General features: G+C 48.2%; 13 non-coding genes across 13 annotated transcripts; all 13 read left to right on the top strand.

Moving 5' to 3' along the window:
- The first annotated feature begins 3,282 nt into the window (after positions 1-3,282).
- On the top strand, positions 3,283-3,363 carry TRNAL-UAG (transfer RNA leucine (anticodon UAG)). The gene has a single exon. It is a non-coding gene; the product is annotated as a tRNA-Leu (tRNA).
- Positions 3,364-3,567: 204 nt separating this feature from the next.
- On the top strand, positions 3,568-3,648 carry TRNAL-UAG (transfer RNA leucine (anticodon UAG)). Its single transcript has one exon. It is a non-coding gene; the product is annotated as a tRNA-Leu (tRNA).
- Positions 3,649-3,852: 204 nt separating this feature from the next.
- Positions 3,853-3,933, top strand: TRNAL-UAG (transfer RNA leucine (anticodon UAG)). Its single transcript has one exon. It is a non-coding gene; the product is annotated as a tRNA-Leu (tRNA).
- A 204-nt stretch (positions 3,934-4,137) lies between these two features.
- On the top strand, positions 4,138-4,218 carry TRNAL-UAG (transfer RNA leucine (anticodon UAG)). The gene has a single exon. It is a non-coding gene; the product is annotated as a tRNA-Leu (tRNA).
- A 204-nt stretch (positions 4,219-4,422) lies between these two features.
- TRNAL-UAG (transfer RNA leucine (anticodon UAG)) lies at positions 4,423-4,503 on the top strand. Its single transcript has one exon. It is a non-coding gene; the product is annotated as a tRNA-Leu (tRNA).
- Positions 4,504-9,901: 5,398 nt separating this feature from the next.
- Positions 9,902-9,982, top strand: TRNAL-UAG (transfer RNA leucine (anticodon UAG)). Its single transcript has one exon. It is a non-coding gene; the product is annotated as a tRNA-Leu (tRNA).
- Positions 9,983-10,186: 204 nt separating this feature from the next.
- TRNAL-UAG (transfer RNA leucine (anticodon UAG)) lies at positions 10,187-10,267 on the top strand. Its single transcript has one exon. It is a non-coding gene; the product is annotated as a tRNA-Leu (tRNA).
- A 204-nt stretch (positions 10,268-10,471) lies between these two features.
- TRNAL-UAG (transfer RNA leucine (anticodon UAG)) lies at positions 10,472-10,552 on the top strand. Its single transcript has one exon. It is a non-coding gene; the product is annotated as a tRNA-Leu (tRNA).
- A 5,205-nt stretch (positions 10,553-15,757) lies between these two features.
- TRNAL-UAG (transfer RNA leucine (anticodon UAG)) lies at positions 15,758-15,838 on the top strand. The gene has a single exon. It is a non-coding gene; the product is annotated as a tRNA-Leu (tRNA).
- Positions 15,839-16,042: 204 nt separating this feature from the next.
- TRNAL-UAG (transfer RNA leucine (anticodon UAG)) lies at positions 16,043-16,123 on the top strand. Its single transcript has one exon. It is a non-coding gene; the product is annotated as a tRNA-Leu (tRNA).
- A 204-nt stretch (positions 16,124-16,327) lies between these two features.
- Positions 16,328-16,408, top strand: TRNAL-UAG (transfer RNA leucine (anticodon UAG)). The gene has a single exon. It is a non-coding gene; the product is annotated as a tRNA-Leu (tRNA).
- Positions 16,409-16,612: 204 nt separating this feature from the next.
- TRNAL-UAG (transfer RNA leucine (anticodon UAG)) lies at positions 16,613-16,693 on the top strand. The gene has a single exon. It is a non-coding gene; the product is annotated as a tRNA-Leu (tRNA).
- A 204-nt stretch (positions 16,694-16,897) lies between these two features.
- Positions 16,898-16,978, top strand: TRNAL-UAG (transfer RNA leucine (anticodon UAG)). Its single transcript has one exon. It is a non-coding gene; the product is annotated as a tRNA-Leu (tRNA).
- Positions 16,979-21,643: the final 4,665 nt, after the last annotated feature.

Genomic DNA, 21,643 nt, shown 5'->3' with positions numbered 1-21,643 from the left:
AAATCCGCGAAGCCCATCCGAACGGTACGGGCAGTGGCGCAGAATGTGACCGGCTTCGCCGCAGTGGAAGCACAAAGGCAGATTGTTCGGCGTGCGCCACGCGTGTGCTTTGCGAACGGGTGGTCGAGCTTCAGGCACACCAGTCGAAACTGGATATTGGGGTGGAGGGTGTGTGGGAGGAGCAGGGTTGCAGGGTGCCAATTGTTCAGGCGCAGGGGTACGCAACACGTCGCTGTACGTCATGATCTGTGGCGCAGGCGGCTGGGGTGACGGTACTGATGGCACTGCTTGGCGGAGCTCTTCGCGCACCATATCCGAGATGCCCCCAACACGTGGATGTTGTTCGAGAGAGGGCAGCTTTTGCAGCTCTTCGCGCACGATGCTTCGGATAAGTTCGCGAAGGGCTTCCCTGTCGTTCCCGGTCATTGGCAAGCGGAAGTCTACGGCAGCGATGTTCGCTGAGCGATCAAAATGTACAAATCGCTGATTGAAGGCACGCTCGATGCTTGTTGCTTCTTTCGTAAAATCAGCAACAGTACGTGGAGGGTCACGTACAAGGCCAAGGAACAACTGCTCCTTGACGCCTTGCATAAGGTAGGGCACCTTCTTTACCTCCGAAATGGAGGGATCCGCCCGGTTGAATAGGCGAGTCATTTCTTCCACAAACATGGCGATGGTCATGGTGCTGCCATATACAAGGCCTTTCAAACTGAAATGGCTGTTTTACTGGAAAGAGTTACAAGTGAATGCTACGAAAAGAACTTACCTCCTCAGTCTTTTCGAATGTCACACGTTGTACTAATCCTGAAAACAGATGACCCAGTTAAGCTTCAGTCTGTAGCATCTTACCGTCCTATAAGTCTAACGAATGTTGGCTATAAAATTTACATGAAAGTATTAGGGCGACGACTCCAATGTGTAATTACTTCTCTTGTAAGCCCACATCAGACATGCGGTATAAAAGGAAGGACCATTTTTACTAATATACACGCAGCAAGGAGTGTTCTCGAATGCTGTGACGCGATGCATGACCACGTAGCCATGATGCAATTAGACCTCCACAAAGCATTTGATAAAGTGGTACATGAAATATTGTCTTGGAAATCAAACTAGCGCACTTCAAAACAAAGACACAGGAAGAGAACGACAACACAGCGCTGACTTCAACTGGTTTTTATTAGAGAGTGACACAATATATATGTACGAAAAGTGGGCGTGAAAGAATTGATAACTGCTGAGTTTGCACGTGGCGTTTGTTTTGAAGTGCGCTAGTTTGATTTCCAAGATAATTTACCAACTAGCCCATTCTTCCACCCTTGCATGAAATATTGTTCTCTGTTTTAGAGTATGTCAATGCTGGTTCCGTGATTCCAAATGGCGTGAAAATGGTTTACAAGTGCTGTTCAGCGAGACTGGTCGTGAATAAGCATTTAACCGATTTTATACCTGTTCAGTCGTCAGTAAGGCAGGGCTGTCCTCTGTCTCCCCTTTTGTTTGCGCTTTGTCTGGAGCCTTTCTGTTTAAGATTGCTTACAAGGCCAAACATACGTGGTTATAGATTTCTTCAAAGTGAAGTTCGGGTTTTGGCATACGCGGACGACATTGCGGTTTGTTTTACGGACCATGAGAGCGTGCAAGAAGTTGTAAAAGAAGCCATTGCTTTTTGCAATGCAAGTGGAAGTGAAATTAGTTGGGCAAAGTGTTTAGGATTTTGGCATGGACACTGGCAATACGCGCCTGAACTGTTCTTCAGTATGCAATGGACAATAACGCCAGGCAATTACCTTGGCGTGCCACTAAAGCATTACCGTGAAAGCAAGGAATGTTGTTCCGGTGAAATTGAGCAAGTGAAAACCCAAACAAACAAATGGGGAGGACATAACTTTCTATGTTCGCAAGAGTTACCGTTTGCAATATGTTCCTAGTTGCAAAAATTTTTACATCCTGCAAGTGTTATCTATGTCAAGAAGTTCTGTTCAAAAACTGCATAGGGTATTTGCCACGTTTGTGTGGGCTTCAACATGGGAGCGTACCAGTCGATGCAATCTGTTTCATACGGTGCATAACGGTGGACTGGGATTGTCACATTTATACTTAAAGCAGATTGTAACCAGGCTCTTTTTTTTTGCGCGAACAAAGCGATGTTTTTCTTAGAACGGTAATCCAAGTGCGATTGCGTGATTCACGGCCGGAATATGTAGTTTCGACTATGTCTACAGGGCCAATGGCTCTAAGTGCTTTTCTTCGCGAAGTTGTCGCGTCTTTCCAAAGAGTGAAGGCGAGATTTTCAAATGAGTATATGTGTACTGTTACGCGAAAACGGCTTTACAAAGATTTGTTGGAAACCCTTTTACCTGTGCCTCTTTATCGCGCTGTATATGCTTTGGGTCCGGAGCGGGACGTCTTGAAAAGAGTGAAAAGAATGCGCTTCAGATCGTCCGCTAAATCTTTCTTTTTTCAATTGCATACCGGCACTCTTCCGGTGAAGCCATGGCTGGAAAGCAAAGCCCTTTTTGTGCCGTGGTCTGCTGACCGTTTAATTTGCAAAAAGCTGGAATCCATAGCGCATATTTTCCTTCATTGTCACGATGCGGTTTTTTTTTTGTGTATGGGACGTGCTACCGCGTACTATTAAAAAGGACTTACCAATAACGCCGTTTGGCATACGCTACCTTCCATGCGCCCAGCCAGGAGAAGTGCCCAGTGATTTATTACCTGTCTTGTGTATGCACAGCATATGGAGAACGCGAATGGATGTTCGCCAGGTGCATGTTGTCGTACACCCAGCCCATCAGTATTTTGTTGAAAGTACAATGTACACGCGTGATGTTTTCGGAGGGCAATCTGAACCCTCGAAATGGCTGCCAGTCTTGGACAAGCTCACGTCACTCAATCCATTCTATCACAAGAAAGCTGTCAGAAAGTGACTTGTGTGTATTTAATTCCATGCGACTTCACATCGTTCTTTGTAGTTGCCAAGTCGGTAATAAAGAAAAAAAAAATTGGCCGAGTGGTCTAAGGCGCTGGTTTTAGGCACCAGTCTCTTCGGAGGCGTGGGTTCGAACCCCACCGCTGCAAATACCTTTTTATTTTCTCACCCAATGTCTCTTACACGACAGCGTACGTATACAGCTCGTTCGGTCAAACAGCTGCAGCCATACCCTAGGGTTCAGCACTCGACACGCATTGCCGCCATTCGGAGCCACAGTACTTCTCTTATTGTTTTATCGTGTATTGTTGTCACGTAACTTCGATCCACCTGCTGTAGTAGCTGTAATCAAAGGTAGCGTGGCCGAGTGGTCTAAGGCGCTGGTTTTAGGCACCAGTCTCTTCGGAGGCGTGGGTTCGACCCCACCGCTACCAATACCTTTTTATTTTCTCACCCAATGTCTCTTACACGACAGCGTACGTATGCTGCTCGTTCGGTCAAACAGCTGCAGCCATACCCTAGGGTTCAGCACTCGACACGCATTGCCGCCATTCGGAGCCACAGTACTTCTCTTATTGTTTTATCGTGTATTGTTGTCACGTAACTTCGATCCACCTGCTGTAGTAGCTGTAATCAAAGGTAGCGTGGCCGAGTGGTCTAAGGCGCTGGTTTTAGGCACCAGTCTCTTCGGAGGCGTGGGTTCGACCCCACCGCTACCAATACCTTTTTATTTTCTCACCCAATGTCTCTTACACGACAGCGTACGTATGCAGCTCGTTCGGTCAAACAGCTGCACCCATACCCTAGGGTTCAGCACTCGACACGCATTGCCGCCGTTCGGAGCCACAGTACTTCTCTTATTGTTTTATCGTGTATTGTTGTCACGTAACTTCGATCCACCTGCTGTAGTAGCTGTAATCAAAGGTAGCGTGGCCGAGTGGTCTAAGGCGCTGGTTTTAGGCACCGGTCTCTTCGGAGGCGTGGGTTCGACCCCACCGCTACCAATACCTTTTTATTTTCTCACCCAATGTCTCTTACACGACAGCGTACGTATACAGCTCGTTCGGTCAAACAGCTGCAGCCATACCCTAGGGTTCAGCACTCGACACGCATTGCCGCCATTCGGAGCCACAGTACTTCTCTTATTGTTTTATCGTGTATTGTTGTCACGTAACTTCGATCCACCTGCTGTAGTAGCTGTAATCAAAGGTAGCGTGGCCGAGTGGTCTAAGGCGCTGGTTTTAGGCACCGGTCTCTTCGGAGGCGTGGGTTCGACCCCACCGCTACCAATACCTTTTTATTTTCTCACCCAATGTCTCTTACACGACAGCGTACGTATACAGCTCGTTCGGTCAAACAGCTGCAGCCATACCCTAGGGTTCAGCACTCGACACGCATTGCCGCCATTCGGAGCCACAGTACTTCTCTTATTGTTTTATCGTGTATTGTTGTCACGTAACTTCGATCCACCTGCTGTAGTAGCTGTAATCAAAGGTAGCGTGGCCGAGTGGTCTAAGGCGCTGGTTTTAGGCACCGGTCTCTTCGGAGGCGTGGGTTCGACCCCACCGCTACCAATACCTTTTTATTTTCTCACCCAATGTCTCTTACACGACAGCGTACGTATACAGCTCGTTCGGTCAAACAGCTGCAGCCATACCCTAGGGTTCAGCACTCGACACGCATTGCCGCCATTCGGAGCCACAGTACTTCTCTTATTGTTTTATCGTGTATTGTTGTCACGTAACTTCGATCCACCTGCTGTAGTAGCTGTAATCAAAGGTAGCGTGGCCGAGTGGTCTACGTTCTCTACTTCCGGCCACCTGCGTGTACGGACGGTGAATCATGAGCTCCGGCGGAGCGGCGATTGCGGCCCAGGCTGGCCGCGGTAACAGGCTTAACGCAAACGATGATAAGGAATATCAGCTCATTTTGCCGCATCTGCCCACCGGACGTGTTGTTTTCAACACAGTTTTTTTGCACGGCGACGTACGAGTGCGACCCTTCAGGGTTGAAGATTTCCGGGACGCCCTGGCCAAGACTGGTACGCTCCCAGACGTGGTGGCCTTGGGGGCCTACCAAATAAACCATGTCTGGGCGGTGACCTTGAGCAGCTCTGAAGCAACCAAGCGGCTGCTAGCCTTCAAAGAGCTTCTAGTGAAAGGCCGACGGTGTATCATCATTGACCCGGAGGATCAACAGGTGAAGCTTCGGCTCCACTGGATGTTGCATGGCGTGGCGGATGAGGATATCAGAACTGCTTTTGGGGCTTTCGGTGAGGTGACCGAAGTTACCCGTGAGCGGTGGCGCGTCCAGGGCGTTCACGAAAAGGGCTCAACAACGAGAGCCGTACTCCTGAAGTTGAAGCCAGGGATGAAGATAGACGACCTACCTCATCAGATAAGAGTTGCAGGGGAGTTGGCCCTTGTTGTGGTGCCTGGGCGGCCAATGCAGTGCCTGCGCTGCCGCGGGACCGGTCATGTGCGCCGGGAATGTAAAATTCCGCGGTGTTCGACATGTAAGCGTTTTGGCCACTCCGAGGAAGATTGCGTACGGACGTATGCAGTGGCCACTGCACCGACAGCGAGGGCGGACATGACGGAGCTCCAAATGGATGTCGCAGAGACAGAAGAGGCCGCAAAGGGGGTCGGAGAAGCTGAAAAGCTAACAGCAACTAAAGGCATGTTAGTGCCCCCGGGGGGCGGTGATGAGATAATCAGTAGGCCAGACAAGGAAGTCACGCTACCGAACAACGGACCGTCAGAGGAAGAAAGGGTGAGCGATGCCGAGAGCTCAAAAACTGAACTTCCGGAGTCTGCGGGCCGACAGGAAACCCTTGAAAAGAGCAGCGGCCGAGCGACCAACGTCCAAGGCCCTGCGAAGCGTGCCCACGACGAGAGCACAAGTGAGTTAAGCAAGGCAGAGGCAGCTAGCAACGACGAGCCGCCGATAAAAACGCCAATAGGGAGGAGGGCGACCTTCAAACCAAGACCAAATGTCTCGACGGACAGGAGAGCTGCCGAAAAGCCGCCCCTGTCACAAGGTCTGCCAGTCCAACCTCATGGCTCTGGTGTCAACGAAAGCGTCTAGCGCCATGCTAGACGTGAGAGGTAAGCACCATGCTCTTGGCCTCTTTTCACTCTAAGAAAATGGCTTATGAACTGTCACTAAAGATTGCGACCCTTAACGTGAGAGGTCTAGCAGCGAAAAGGAAGCAGAGCCAAGTCCTGCGCCTTTTAAATGAAAATGACATCGATATACTTGGAGTTCAAGAGACAAAAGTCGAGGGTGAACAAGAGACCGAGGGCATGGTGCAACGTTTCACGTCGCGGTTTTACGCAGTTGTCAGCCATGCAGTCGGTACTTCTGCTGGATGCGTCTTGTTTGTGAAGAAGTTGCCGGGTCTTGTAGTGCAGTCGCATGCTTCTTTTCAGTCGGGTCGGGGTGTGGTCCTCGATTTTAGTTTTTGCTCGGCTGAGTGGCGTGCTGTTTGTATATATGCACCTACGATAGTTGAGGAGAGGGCTGCTTTGTTTGATTTTGTTGAAGGGTATTTAAACACGGATAAGCAACTTGTCTTTCTGGGAGATTTCAATTGTGTACTGAGCTCCGGTGACAAAACTAGCCATCGTACATTTAGGGATCGTAGCACAGAGGTACTTTCGCGCTTGATTGACGAGTTTGCACTGGAAGACGTTGCAGAGTGTCTCACGAGCGAGCGACGGGTTCAGTATACTCATTTTCAGGGTGCTAGCCACGCCCGCCTTGACAGGATTTATGTGTCCGCAGAACTGGCCCCAAAATGCCAGGAGTATTATGTTTTGGCGGTAACGTACTCAGATCACTGCATGGTTCAGTGTACAATTGGAACAAGAAAGGGAGGTAGCGGTTTTAATTGGGAATTGTGGAAGTTAAATAATAAACTGCTGAATGACGAGCAATTCACGAGACTAGTAGAAGAAGAAATTGGTAAGATTTGTCAGGAGGACACCCACGAACTGGGTCAAGAATGGGAACTCTGTAAGCAACAAATTAAAATCAAAGCTATAGAAAAAGCCAGCTGCATACGGTTTCAAGAAAAACAAAATGAAATGCATTTAAGATCTTTGCTAGATAAATTGTTAGCCCTGGAGTGTAACACGCCAGGGTTATACATGGACGACGTTAGAAAAATAAAGCAAAGACTTCAACTGAATGACGAAGACCGTTATCGCGGAGCACTGGTGCGTGCGAGAGCGGAAAAATTGGCCATGGATGAGACGCCGACAAAAAGATCGTTGGGAATAGAAAAAGCAAATGCAAGGCGAAATCACGTGGCAGAGGTAGATTGGGCAGGACGCACAGAAACCGATAACGAAGGAATCGCGAAAGCTTTCCGGGAGTATTATGAAGAGCTATTTTCGTCCCGAGAGGTTAATTTGGACCGTTTTAAAGAATCCTTTCTTGACGCGATGCCAAAAATTGATGAAGAACAAAAAGAAAGACTGGAGCGGCCAATAAGCGAACAAGAAGTGCAGCAGGCAATAGAAAATTTAAACCCAGGGAAATCACCCGGGCCTGATGGCCTGAGTGCGGCTTTTTATAAAGCGTTCAAGGGACAGCTATCTCCTTTGTTGTGTGCCTTATTTAATGATGCGTATGAACTGAAGGCACTGCCTGCGTCTTTCGGATCGTCGCACACAGTACTTATTCCGAAAACTGACCAACCAGATAAGCTTAGGCAGTTGTCGTCTTACAGGCCCATAGCTCTGACAAACGTTGATTACAAGATTTATATGAAGGTACTTGCTGGCAGATTACAAACGGTTATATGCGAACTAGTGGGCCCTCACCAAACGTGCGGTATCAAAGGGCGATCTATCTTTCAGAACATTCACAAAGCGCGAAGTGTGCTTGAATGCTGCGATGCAACTCATGCATGTGTTGCGTTACTGCAGTTGGACTTGGAGAAAGCTTTTGATTGTGTGGCACATACTATTCTGTTCAGTATATTAGACTATGTTAATGTCGGCTCTGTTATTCGAGAGGGAGTGGCCTTGGCGTACCGTGACTGCACTACGAGATTAATTGTCAATAAGTCACTGGGGGCCCCCATCAACGTACGACGTTCGGTGCGCCAAGGTTGCCCCCTCAGCCCTCTTTTGTTCGGCCTTTATATTGAAACATTGTGTTTAAGCATCCTACAAAACAATGACATTGATGGTTTTCGACTGCAGGAGTCAGAAGTCAAATTGCTGGCTTACGCAGACGACGTTGCGGTTTTTTGTGTGAATAAGCAGAGTATAAAGAGGGCAGTGGATGTGGTAAAACATTTTAGCAAAGTCACAGGGAGTAAAGTTAACTGGGGTAAGTGCCTGGGATTTTGGCACGGAGAATGGCAGCTGACCCCCGACACTTTCGCTAATGTGTCGTGGGTTACAACGCCTGCAAAGTACTTGGGTGTGCCCTTGGAATTCTACAAGGAAAGCGAGCCATACTGGCTAGAGCAGGTCAGAGAAACCCGTGAAAAAGCGGAGAAATGGAAAAGCGCTCAATTATCAATATTTGCAAGAGCCGCAGTTTGCAACCTGTTTTTAATTAGTAAGTTATGGTATGTAATGCAAGTGTTGCATTGCTCCCGTGTAAATGTGCAAAAATTGCATCGAGTTTTTGCGGTGTTTGTTTGGGCCTCGAGTTGGGAGAGGTTCAGTCGGACAAATTTGTTCCGGCAGGTGAAGCATGGGGGGCTTGGTCTGGGTCATTTGTTTGTGCGACAGATTGTCAACCGGTTTATGTTTTTTAGGGATGCCAGTGATCCATTCCTGCGCACAGTGTGTCAACAAAGACTTGGTCGAGCGTTGCCTGATTTCGTAGTTTATACTCAATGTATGCCGGGCTCTGTTTTTGGATTCTTTAGGGAAATTGTTGTGAGCGTGAAATTCGTAAGCGCACGTTTTTCGAAAGAGTATTTAAGTAATGTTAACAGGAGAACGTTATACAAGGATGTCTGTGAAATGGTGTTCCCGGTGCCCTTGTACCGAGCTTTATACTATGGAGGCACAGGAAGTAATGTATTAAAACGCGTAAAGAAAATGCAAGTTGCTACGGGAGCTAAAACGTTTTTCTTTATGCTACATACCGGTACTTTGTGTGTAAAATCATTTATGGAGGAAAAGGGTATGTTCCTACCGTGGGGGGCCCAATGTCTCATCTGCAAACAGCCAGAGACAATAGATCACGTATTTTTGCATTGCTGGGAGGGGGTATATTTGTGGGATGTTCTGCAAAGGACAATAAAAAAGCAGTTGCCACTTGATTCCCATGGCATTAGGTATTTACCATTGGATAAACATGATGATATGCCGTTAGACCAGGTTATGTTAATGTGCCTCCACAGTATATGGCGCGCACGAATGGCTGGTTATCACTGCGATCCAGATGCACGGCCAGCCCGCATGTATTTCCGCGAAAGTGTGCAGCGATGGCTCGAAGTGATTAAATTGCAACCATGTGCTCCTGAGTGGCTGTCAAAGCTGGAACCTTTGACGGTGCTCAAGGAATTTTAACATGACAATGCCTGCCCCTCAGTGGGGGTTAGGCAACGCGAACTAGTTTGGTGTACATATATTATTCCTTTGTTCATGTTGTTCTGAGTTCCAGTGCGGTGTATTTGTGTCAAAGTCAGGCAATAAAGAAAAAAAAAAAAAAAAAAAAAAAGTGGCCGAGTGGTCTAAGGCGCTGGTTTTAGGCACCGGTCTCTTCGGAGGCGTGGGTTCGACCCCACCGCTACCAATACCTTTTTATTTTCTCACCCAATGTCTCTTACACGACAGCGTACGTATGCAGGTCGTTCGGTCAAACAGCTGCAGCCATACCCTAGGGTTCAGCACTCGACACGCATTGCCGCCATTCGGAGCCACAGTACTTCTCTTATTGTTTTATCGTGTATTGTTGTCACGTAACTTCGATCCACCTGCTGTAGTAGCTGTAATCAAAGGTAGCGTGGCCGAGTGGTCTAAGGCGCTGGTTTTAGGCACCGGTCTCTTCGGAGGCGTGGGTTCGACCCCACCGCTACCAATACCTTTTTATTTTCTCACCCAATGTCTCTTACACGACAGCGTACGTATACAGCTCGTTCGGTCAAACAGCTGCAGCCATACCCTAGGGTTCAGCACTCGACACGCATTGCCGCCATTCGGAGCCACAGTACTTCTCTTATTGTTTTATCGTGTATTGTTGTCACGTAACTTCGATCCACCTGCTGTAGTAGCTGTAATCAAAGGTAGCGTGGCCGAGTGGTCTAAGGCGCTGGTTTTAGGCACCGGTCTCTTCGGAGGCGTGGGTTCGACCCCACCGCTACCAATACCTTTTTATTTTCTCACCCAATGTCTCTTACACGACAGCGTACGTATACAGCTCGTTCGGTCAAACAGCTGCAGCCATACCCTAGGGTTCAGCACTCGACACGCATTGCCGCCATTCGGAGCCACAGTACTTCTCTTATTGTTTTATCGTGTATTGTTGTCACGTAACTTCGATCCACCTGCTGTAGTAGCTGTAATCAAAGGTAGCGTGGCCGAGTGGTCTAAGGCGCTGGTTTTAGGCACCAGTCTCTTCGGAGGCGTGGGTTCGACCCCACCGCTACCAATACCTTTTTATTTTCTCACCCAATGTCTCTTACACGACAGCGTACGTATGCAGCTCGTTCGGTCAAACAGCTGCACCCATACCCTAGGGTTCAGCACTCGACACGCATTGCCGCCATTCGGAGCCACAGTACTTCTCTTATTGTTTTATCGTGTATTGTTGTCACGTAACTTCGATCCACCTGCTGTAGTAGCTGTAATCAAAGGTAGCGTGGCCGAGGGGGATTCTGCTTCCGGCCACGCCAGTGAACGGACGCAGGATGCAGGGCTCCTCAGGAGCGGCTTCAGCGGCCATGTCAGGCCGCGGTAACAGGACTGCTGAACAGGACAACACTTACCAGGTCGTTTTGCCTGCACTTCCAACAGGTCGGTTTGTTTTGAATACCGTTTTTTTGCACGCCGATATCAGGGCCCGCCCGTACCGGGTGGAAGATTTCCGGGATGCTTTAGCACAACACTCGCTAATCCCCGATGTTATCGCTATGGGGGCGTATCGGATGAGCCACGTCTGGGCCGTCACTCTCAAGGATACTGAAGCCGTCAACAAGATTGTCAGTGTAGGTGAGCTGTCTGTGAAAAACGGTCGCTGCTTGGTGATTGACCCGGCGAACCAGGACGTGCGACTCAAGCTTCACTGGCTACTTCACAACGTGCCAGATGAAGATGTTCGTGCTGCATTTGCGCCGTACGGAAAGGTGTCAGACGTTTCCCGGGAGCGCTGGCGTGTTAAAGGTATGCTGGAAAAGGGCTCTACAACTAGACTCGTCACGCTGAAGCTGAAAGCTGGCATGAAGCTCGACGACCTGCCGCATCAGCTCAATGTTAGCGGTGAGCTCGCGCTCGTCATTGTGCCAGGCAGACCCCCGTTGTGCCTACGCTGCCGGAGTACGGGTCACATCCGCAAAGAGTGCCGGGTTCCTCGCTGCGGAACCTGCCGACGGTTCGGGCATGAAGACAACCAGTGTGCACGAACCTACGCTAGCATTGCCGGACCTGGGACCAGCGAAGACTCGTCCGAGTTAATTATGGACGAGGCGGATGCGGAGGAGGCTGCTGACATTAGAGGTCAGTCAACGAAACAGGACGCGCCTTCCATGACGGTTTTAACAAAGGATAAGGTGACGGTCTCAAATGAAAAGAATGAACCTCGGCATGTCTTGAACGTTCCATCCCAGGACCATGAAAGCGAGTCAAAGGAAGGGTCAGAAGACTTAACCAAATTTTCTGACGCTGAGGATCATCTCAGTACTGAGCCTTCCTGTACTGATGCCATGGAGGTTGGGCCGGAGACAGCAGCCTTAATTGCCGCGAAACGTCCGCATGAGGAAAGCGTCGAGGAGACTCAGCTGCCAGGCGGTGTTTGTGGTGAGCCGCCGCCGAAAACTTCTGGCATCCGAAGAGCCACGTTAAGACCGAAGCCGAACTTCTCGGCTGACACGCGGCAGGCGGGGAAACCGCCTCCGTAGTTTTTGTGGAGACCTGAACGATTTGTGGGTCGGCTGCCTACCGACCAGCGTCACGAACCTTCTACAACCAAGTGGTGCGTGTGTTAGCAAAAATGAAACAATGGGCTTGGACTTCGTTTGAATGCATCCCGACATTCTGCTGGCAGGACATTACATGCATGCATACGCCGCTGTTTGTCAGAAGCGGAGGCCACGCAACCATGAAGGTAGGCACCATGCCGGTACTGGCGTCTCTCTCTAGTACATGACTCTCAAGCTTAATTCGCCGTTACACGTAGCTACTTTGAATGTTAGAGGACTGGGAGCGAGAAGGCGACAATGCCAGCTCAGTCGCCTCCTTGTGGATAATGATATAGATATAGCAGCTGTGCAAGAGTCAAAGATTGAGAGCCAAGAAAGCACTGACCGTATGGTGGCTTCTTTTCAAACAAACTTTTATGTGTGTGTATGCCATTCTGTTGGTGTATCGGGTGGATGCCTTTTATTTATACGTAACACGCTGGGAGTAAGCGTAGAGTCCGTTTTTGCCTGTCCAAGTGGTCGGCTTTTGGTTACCGATTTTACCTACTCTAATTTATGCTGGCGTGTTGTGTGTGTGTATGCTCCCAATTCAGGGCGTGAGCGTGAATTGTTTTTTCAGTCTATTGAGTTGTGGTTGAAGGTCGACAAAATCTTGCTTGTACTTGGTGACTACAACTGTGTGTGCGCAGCTGTGGACCGAGCGGCCAAGTGTAAACCTCGAAGAGACAGAAGCTCCGAGCTGTTGGATGCACTTGTGCATGAGTATGGCCTTGAGGATGTTGGTAGTGTGTTCTCCACTGGAAACCAGCCAGAGTTCACGCACTTTCAGCGAGATAGCCATGCCAGATTGGACAGGGTGTATGCCTCGGTAGATCTTGTTTCCCTATGTACTGCATATGAGGTCAAACCTGTGTCTTTCAGCGATCATTGTCTCGTGAGTGCAGTGTTTGGTCGCAAAGGAAAGAAATCGCGCTTTAACTGGTACCTATGGAAACTGAATGCCAAACTTCTTGCCGATGAAGAGTTCCTTACTGAAGTTAAGACAGAGTTTGAAAATCGTCTTGCTATGCGACCAGTAAGTTTTGCAGCGGAATGGGACAGCTTCAAAGAGTGGGTCAAATTGAAAGCAATAGAAAAGAGTAGTAAGCTGCGATACAAAGAGAAAGAAAAAGAAAAAGAACTGAATGAACAACTTGCTCTTTTTTTGAGCATGGAAAGTACTGTGCCAGGGCATTTCGCCAGTAAAATACGAGAGCTTAAAAGTGAGCTGGAAACAATCGACAGCGAAAGATACACAGCGGCTGTCATACGTGCAAGGGCTGAAAAAATTTGGGCTGGAGAAGTGCCGACAAAACGAGCCCTAGCAGACGAGAAAAGATACGCCTGCCAGAAAGAAATTAGGAGTATAAGGTATGGCGGCCATATCACAGAAGATGCTAAAGATATTCAGCATGCGGTAGCAGAGCACTTCGAAGAACTGCTTAGCGCTAAGCTTGAGACTGTAGGCGGCTTTCAAACAGACTTTCTAAGACTGATGCCTGCACTGGATGACGAAAGTAAAGCGCGCCTAGAAACACCGATAACGTTACAGGAGATAGAATCTGCAATAGATGACCTGTCACCTGGGAAAGCCCCTGGACCCGATGGTCTAAGCGCTGTCTTCTTTAAAACGTTTCAGCACTATGCGGCTCAGTTTATATTCGATGTAATCACTGAAGCTTACGAACGTAATGCTGTTCCATTGTCTTTCTCTACATCGCACATTGTTCTAATACCCAAGACAGAGGATCCGGAGAAACGACTGTTGGTGGGGTCATATCGACCGATTAGCCTCACCAATGTTGACTACAAGGTGTACATGAAGGTTTTAGCAAAACGACTGCAAAGCGTAATAAAGAAATTGGTTGGGTCTCATCAAACGTGCGGCATCAAGGGTCGATCCATTGCCACGAATATACATGTCGCAAGAACCGTACTAGAATGTGTTGATGCACTCGGTGGTCAGATAGCCATGATGCAGTTAGATTTGGCGAAAGCCTTTGACCGTGTTTCTCACGAAATTCTGTTTTCCATTTTGGAGCATTCTAACCTTGGTGACGTCATAGTGGAGGGTGTTAAAATGGCGTATGCGAACTGCACGACCCGTATTATAGTGAATGGTGAACTGACTGACAGCATCGCAGTACGTTCATCGGTAAGGCAGGGCTGCCCACTCTCACCCCTGCTGTTTGCACTGTATTTAGAGCCACTTTGCTTGGCTATCATTGATAGCGATCGCATATTAGGGTTCAAGCTGCAATCAGCACACGTGAAAATGCTAGCATATGCCGATGACATAGCAGTGTTTTGTGCAACTAGAAAGAGCATTTGTGAAGCCACGAGTGTCGTCCAAACATTTTGTGATCAAACGGGATGTAAGATCAATTGGGAGAAAAGCTCTGGGTTTTGGCACGGTGATTGGGACGTGACACCTGATTTCTTCTGTAAGCTGCGATGGTCTGCTCTCCCAACACGATATCTAGGCGTGCCTTTAGAATGTTATCAAGATCCCAACGTGCACTGGATGGAAGAAACATTCAGAGCGAAAGAAAAAGCGGATGCGTGGCAAGGAAGGCAACTCTCAATGTTTTCGCGCGCTTCTATTTGCAATGTTTTTCTTATTTCGAGGCTGTGGTACCTCATGAATGTGTTGTGTGTCTCACGAACCTCAATTCAGAAAATGCACCGCGTTTTTGCTGTTTTTATTTGGGCATCCACGTGGGAAAAAACCGCCCGGACGAATTTGTTTATTTCTGTTAAAAGGGGCGGGCTTGGCCTTGTCCATTTGTTTTTGCGTCAAGTGGTTTCGCGATTTATATTCCTGCGTGATCAAAAAGATATCTTTCTAAGAACTGTGATGCAAGTGCGATTGCAGAGGTTGCTCCCTGAATGGATAGTGTCATGTGAAAGCATGCCTGGTACTGTGACTGGCTACCTGCGCGAGGTTGTTTTTTCGTGCAAGTTGCTTGAAGTGCGGTTTTCTTTTGATTACCTTTACAACGTTCCTAGAAAAAAACTGTATAAAGATCTCATTGACGTGATGCTGCCGGTGCCTTTTTATCGGGCATTACACTGTGGAGGCCCAGGGCAGGACGTTTTGAAAAGAGTTAAGAAGATGCCCGTGAGGCCATCAGCTAAAACATTCCTTTTCAAACTTCACTCTAATACGCTCCCTGTTAAAACCTGGCTGAATGAAAAAGGTATCTTCGTCCCATGGACAACAAATTGCCTGTTGTGCAAAAAACCGGAAACAATTGAACACGTTTTCTTACAGTGTTGGGATGCTGTCTTTCTATGGGACGTCCTCCAAAGGACAATTAAAAAGGAGCTTCCATTAACTCCTTACGGTATAAGATTTCTACCAGTGCAGAACGATGATGCACCTTATGATTTAATTATGCTTCTTGGCCTCCATAGTTTGTGGAAAACACGAATGCAGGTGCGTCATGCAGATATAGATACACGATCTTCGCGTGAAAACTTTATTGAAAGTGCTGTTTATATACGTGAAACTTTCATGAGGCAGCAGGATCCGCAACAATGGCATTGTCTCTTTGATGAGTTAGTGCACTTGAAAAGATTTTAGCCGCGTACGCGTTAGCTCAAGTGTAGTTGACGTGTTTTATCATGTGTATTTTGTTTTGTGTTTCACGGCAATAAAGAAAAAAAAAAAAAAAAAAGGTAGCGTGGCCGAGTGGTCTAAGGCGCTGGTTTTAGGCACCGGTCTCTTCGGAGGCGTGGGTTCGACCCCACCGCTACCAATACCTTTTTATTTTCTCACCCAATGTCTCTTACACGACAGCGTACGTATACAGCTCGTTCGGTCAAACAGCTGCAGCCATACCCTAGGGTTCAGCACTCGACACGCATTGCCGCCATTCGGAGCCACAGTACTTCTCTTATTGTTTTATCGTGTATTGTTGTCACGTAACTTCGATCCACCTGCTGTAGTAGCTGTAATCAAAGGTAGCGTGGCCGAGTGGTCTAAGGCGCTGGTTTTAGGCACCGGTCTCTTCGGAGGCGTGGGTTCGACCCCACCGCTACCAATACCTTTTTGTTTTCTCACCCAATGTCTCTTACACGACAGCGTACGTATACAGCTCGTTCGGTCAAACAGCTGCAGCCATACCCTAGGGTTCAGCACTCGACACGCATTGCCGCCATTCGGAGCCACAGTACTTCTCTTATTGTTTTATCGTGTATTGTTGTCACGTAACTTCGATCCACCTGCTGTAGTAGCTGTAATCAAAGGTAGCGTGGCCGAGTGGTCTAAGGCGCTGGTTTTAGGCACCAGTCTCTTCGGAGGCGTGGGTTCGACCCCACCGCTACCAATACCTTTTTATTTTCTCACCCAATGTCTCTTACACGACAGCGTACGTATGCAGCTCGTTCGGTCAAACAGCTGCACCCATACCCTAGGGTTCAGCACTCGACACGCATTGCCGCCGTTCGGAGCCACAGTACTTCTCTTATTGTTTTATCGTGTATTGTTGTCACGTAACTTCGATCCACCTGCTGTAGTAGCTGTAATCAAAGGTAGCGTGGCCGAGTGGTCTAAGGCGCTGGTTTTAGGCACCAGTCTCTTCGGAGGCGTGGGTTCGACCCCACCGCTACCAATACCTTTTTATTTTCTCACCCAATGTCTCTTACACGACAGCGTACGTATGCAGCTCGTTCGGTCAAACAGCTGCACCCATACCCTAGGGTTCAGCACTCGACACGCATTGCCGCCGTTCGGAGCCACAGTACTTCTCTTATTGTTTTATCGTGTATTGTTGTCACGTAACTTCGATCCACCTGCTGTAGTAGCTGTAATCAAAGGTAGCGTGGCCGAGTGGTCTAAGGCGCTGGTTTTAGGCACCGGTCTCTTCGGAGGCGTGGGTTCGACCCCACCGCTACCAATACCTTTTTATTTTCTCACCCAATGTCTCTTACACGACAGCGTACGTATACAGCTCGTTCGGTCAAACAGCTGCACCCATACCCTAGGGTTCAGCACTCGACACGCATTGCCGCCGTTCGGAGCCACAGTACTTCTCTTATTGTTTTATCGTGTATTGTTGTCACGTAACTTCGATCCACCTGCTGTAGTAGCTGTAATCAAAAGTAGCGTGGCCGAGTGGTCTCATTCCACTTCCGGCCACCGAGCGTGACGGACGTGATTATCATGGGCTCCCAAGGAGCGGATTCAGCGGCCCAGCTGGGCCGTGGTATCAGGAGCACGGAAAGGCCTACCAAGGATTATGAACTGGTTCTACCGCATCTGCCTACAGGTTCGAGTGTTTTACATACTGTTTTTTTGCATGGCGACATAAAAGCCAGGCCGTACCGGGTGGAGCACTTTCGAGACTCCCTCGCTCGTCTTTCACTGCTGCCGGAAGTGGTTGCCCTCGGGGCATACCAAATGAATCACGTGTGGGCGGTAACGTTTAAAGGTGAAGAGGCGAAAGCGAAGATTTTGGAAGCCCAAGCTATTGAAGTTAAGGAACACCGCTGCGTAGTAATTGACCCCTGTAACCAAGGCATCAGGTTGAAGCTTTTCTGGCTGCTTCACGGCGTGCAAGACGATGATGTGCGAGCGGCGTTGGCAGCCTTTGGAAAAGTGACTGAAATTTCAAGAGACAAGTGGAAGGTGCAAGGGTGTGTCGACAAGGCTTCAACGACACGAACGGTCACGCTGAAGCTAAAAGTGGGCGTTACCATTGAGGACCTGCCTCATCAGCTTCGGGTCGCCGAGGACGTCGCACTCGTCCACGTCCCAGGCAGAGCCCCGCTTTGCCTCCGGTGCCGCGGGAAAGGCCATTTACGGCGTGAGTGTCGTGTGCCGCGCTGCGGGCTGTGTCGTCGCTACGGCCATGACGAGTCCCAGTGTGTGCGCACGTATGCCAACGTTGCAGGCCCCGTGCCGAGTGATGTGGCAGGCGAGCACTTGATGGACGCAGTGGACGCCGAGGAAGCGAGCAGTGGAATCACTGAGGAGGCAGAACAGAACGAACAGTCCTCTGAGAAGACCCCTGCCCCTAAAGAACACTGTGAATCAGAGTTGATAGTTCCGTTGTCGAATGTCGCTGGGACCGAGACACCCTCGAAAGAAAACGGCAATGCCAGTGCAGCAAGCCCAGCGTCGGCTTCGCAACACAGTGAGGAACAGGGGGACACTGAAGCTGAGATGCCAGCTGCTTCTACCTTGCCTGTGAAGCGGGTGCACGAAGACAGTGTCAACGGGGAATCAACCCAAGGAGGAGCGGAAAACGGACAGCCTCCACTGAAGGCGGCCCCCCTTCGCCGGGCGTCCTTCAAGCCAAGGCCAAACGTGCCCCCAGACCGGAGAACTGTGTCACCTGTGCCTCCGCCATAGCGGGGGTACCCTTTCCGGTCGAGACTTTACAAGCCCGGTCCATGATCGGGAGCAGCGCTTGGAACGACGGACGGACTCGCCAAAAAGGAAGAATGGTCATCCCATGCAACAGTTGAACCGCAATGCTGTCTTTCTGCAGAAGAGATGTGAGTGAAATGTTTCGCGATTTATAATTTCTTGAGATGGCGACCAATTTATCCACTAGCTTGCGCGTAGCCACGCTAAATGTGAGAGGGCTGTCAACGCGTCGGAGACAACTGCAGCTGAACCGCATTCTGCTGGAAAATGAAATTGATGTGCTAGCAGTTCAAGAGAGCAAAATGGAAAGCGAACAACAAACAGATAAAATGGCTGAAATATATCGTTCTAGATATAATGTTTGCGTTTGTCATGCTGTTGGAAGATCGGGAGGATGTGTCATTTTCATCCGAAATTGCATAGAGTGTGTACAGTCTGTGTTCTCGTGTGAGAGTGGACGGCTATTGCTATGTGATTTCAGTTTTTCTGGATTGGACTGGAGAGTGATCTGCGTTTATGCGCCGACTAGAACGGTTGAGCGCGAAGAGTTTTTTCACTATATGAATTCCTTCCTAATACATGAGAGGCGTGTTCTCCTGCTTGGAGACTTCAACTGTGTCTGTAGACCGGAAGATAGAACAACAGACCGTATCCTTCGTGACAAGAGTGCAGAGGTACTTATTGACATTGTTAATAAGGCAGAGCTTGAAGATGCTGGCTGTATACTGACGCATGAAGGACAAGCAAAGTTCACGCACTTTCAAGGTAGCTGTCATGCAAGGTTGGACCGAATATATGTTCCCATTGATTGTGTGCCGTTGTGCTCAGAATATCAAACACTTCCCATGAGCTTTAGTGACCACTCCCTCGTAATGATTACGCTAGGCATGAAAAGTAAGGTAACAAAGTTCAATTGGGAGCTATGGAAATTTAATGAAAAACTGCTGCTGGATGAAGAATTTACCACTAAAGTTAAAGAATATATTAAGCATATGTTACAAAATGACTCTAATTTTATACAAGCATGGGAGCAGTTTAAGTGCGATATAAAGATAGCTGCTATTGACCGAGCATGCACTCTCCGACGTAAAGAAAGAGAACAAGAAAAAGAACTGCGTAGCACACTTGAATACATGCTTAGCATGGAGAGCGTTAAGCCTGGCTTGTTCGCCCAAGATATAAAAAAGATAAAAACCAAACTTGAGGTGATAGACGAAGAGAAGTATCGCGGTGCGGTGATAAGGGCACGCAGCGAAAAACTGTGGCTCGGAGAGACGCCCACGAAAAGGGCACTTAGTGACGAAAAAAGGTACGCAGTGTCAAAAGAGATAAAAGAAATCTGCTATCAGAACGTAGTTACCTCGGAAAAGAAAACGATTGAACGGGCGTTTGTAGAATTTTACAGCGAATTGTTTAGCCTGAAAACACCGGACATTGAACGCTTCAGAAAAGACTTTCTGTCGCTGATGCCAAGAGTAGAAGACGAAGTGGCGCAGACACTTGAAGCAAGTATTACTGCCGAGGAAATTGAGGCCGTTATCGGGGAATTAAATTCCAATAAGTCACCTGGACCAGACGGTCTTGGTGCTGCCATATACAAGGCCTTTCCAACTGAAATGGCTGTTTTACTGGAAAGAGTTATTAGTGAATGCTACGAAAAGAACGTACCTCCTCCGTCTTTTCGAATGTCACACGTTGTACTAATCCCGAAAACAGATGACCCAGTTAAGCTTCAGTCTGTAGCGTCTTACCGTCCTATAAGTCTAACGAATGTTGACTATAAACTTTACATGAAAGTATTAGGGCGACGACTCCAACGTGTAATTACTTCTCTTGTAGGCCCACATCAGACATGCGGTATAAAAGGAAGGACCATTTTTACTAATATACACGCAGCAAGGAGTGTACTCGAATGTAGTGACGCGATGCATGACCACGTAGCCATGATGCAATTAGACCTCCACAAAGCATTTGATAAGGTGGTACATGAAATTTTGTTCTCTGTTTTAGAGTATGTCAATGCTGGTTCCGTGATTACAAATGGCGTGAAAATGGTTTACGAGTGCTGTTCAGCGAGACTGGTCGTGAATAAGCATTTAACCGATCGTATACCTGTTCAGTCGTCAGTAAGGCAGGGCTGTCCTCTGTCTCCCCTTTTGTTTGCGCTTTATCTGGAGCCTTTCTGTTTAAGATTGCTTACAAGGCCAAACATACGCGGTTATAGATTTTTTCATAGTGAAGTTCGGGTTTTGGCATACGCGGACGATATTGCGGTTTTTTGTACTGACCATGAGAGCGTGCAAGAAGTTGTAAAAGAAGCCACTGCTTTTTGCACTGCAAGTGGAAGTGAAATTAGTTGGGCAAAGTGTTTAGGATTTTGGCACGGAAACTGGCAATACGCGCCTGAACTGTTCTCCAGTATGCAATGGACAATAACGCCAGGCAATTACCTTGGTGTGCCACTAAAGCATTACCGAGAAAGCAAGGAATGTTGGGCCGGTGAAGTTGAGAAAGTGAAAACCCAAACAAACAAATGGGGAGGACATAACTTTTCTATGTTCGCAAGAGCTACCGTTTGCAATATGTTCCTAGTTGCAAAAATTTTTTACATGCTGCAAGTGTTATCTATGTCAAGAATCTCTGTTCAAAAACTGCATAGGGTATTTGCCACGTTTGTGTGGGCTTCAACATGGGAGCGTACCAGTCGATGCAATCTGTTTCATACGGTGTATAATGGTGGACTGGGATTGTCCCATTTATACTTAAAGCAGATTGTAACCAGGTTCCTTTTTTTGCGCGAACAAAGCGATGTTTTTCTTAGAACGGTAATCCAAGTGCGATTGCGTGATTCACTGCCGGAATATGTAGTTTCGACTATGTCTACAGGGCCAATGGCTCTTAGTGCTTTTCTTCGCGAAGTTGTCGCGTCCTTCCAAATTGTGAAGGCGAGATTTTCAAATGAGTATATGTGTACTGTTACGCGAAAACGGCTGTACAAAGATTTATTGGAAACCTTTTTACCTGTGCCTCTTTATCGCGCTGTATATGCTTTGGGTCCGGAGCGGGACGTGTTGAAAAGGGTGAAAAGAATGCCCATCAGATCGTCCGCTAAATCTTTCTTTTTTCAATTGCATACGGGCACTCTTCCGGTGAAGCCATGGCTGGAAAGCAAAGGCCTTTTCGTGCCTTG

This window comes from Amblyomma maculatum, chromosome 1 (assembly GCF_055883805.1).
Source record: "Amblyomma maculatum isolate TAMU_Amacu chromosome 1, ASM5588380v1, whole genome shotgun sequence".
Classification (NCBI taxonomy): Eukaryota; Metazoa; Arthropoda; class Arachnida; order Ixodida; family Ixodidae; genus Amblyomma; species Amblyomma maculatum.
This window is presented reverse-complemented; position numbering and strand designations above follow the sequence as displayed.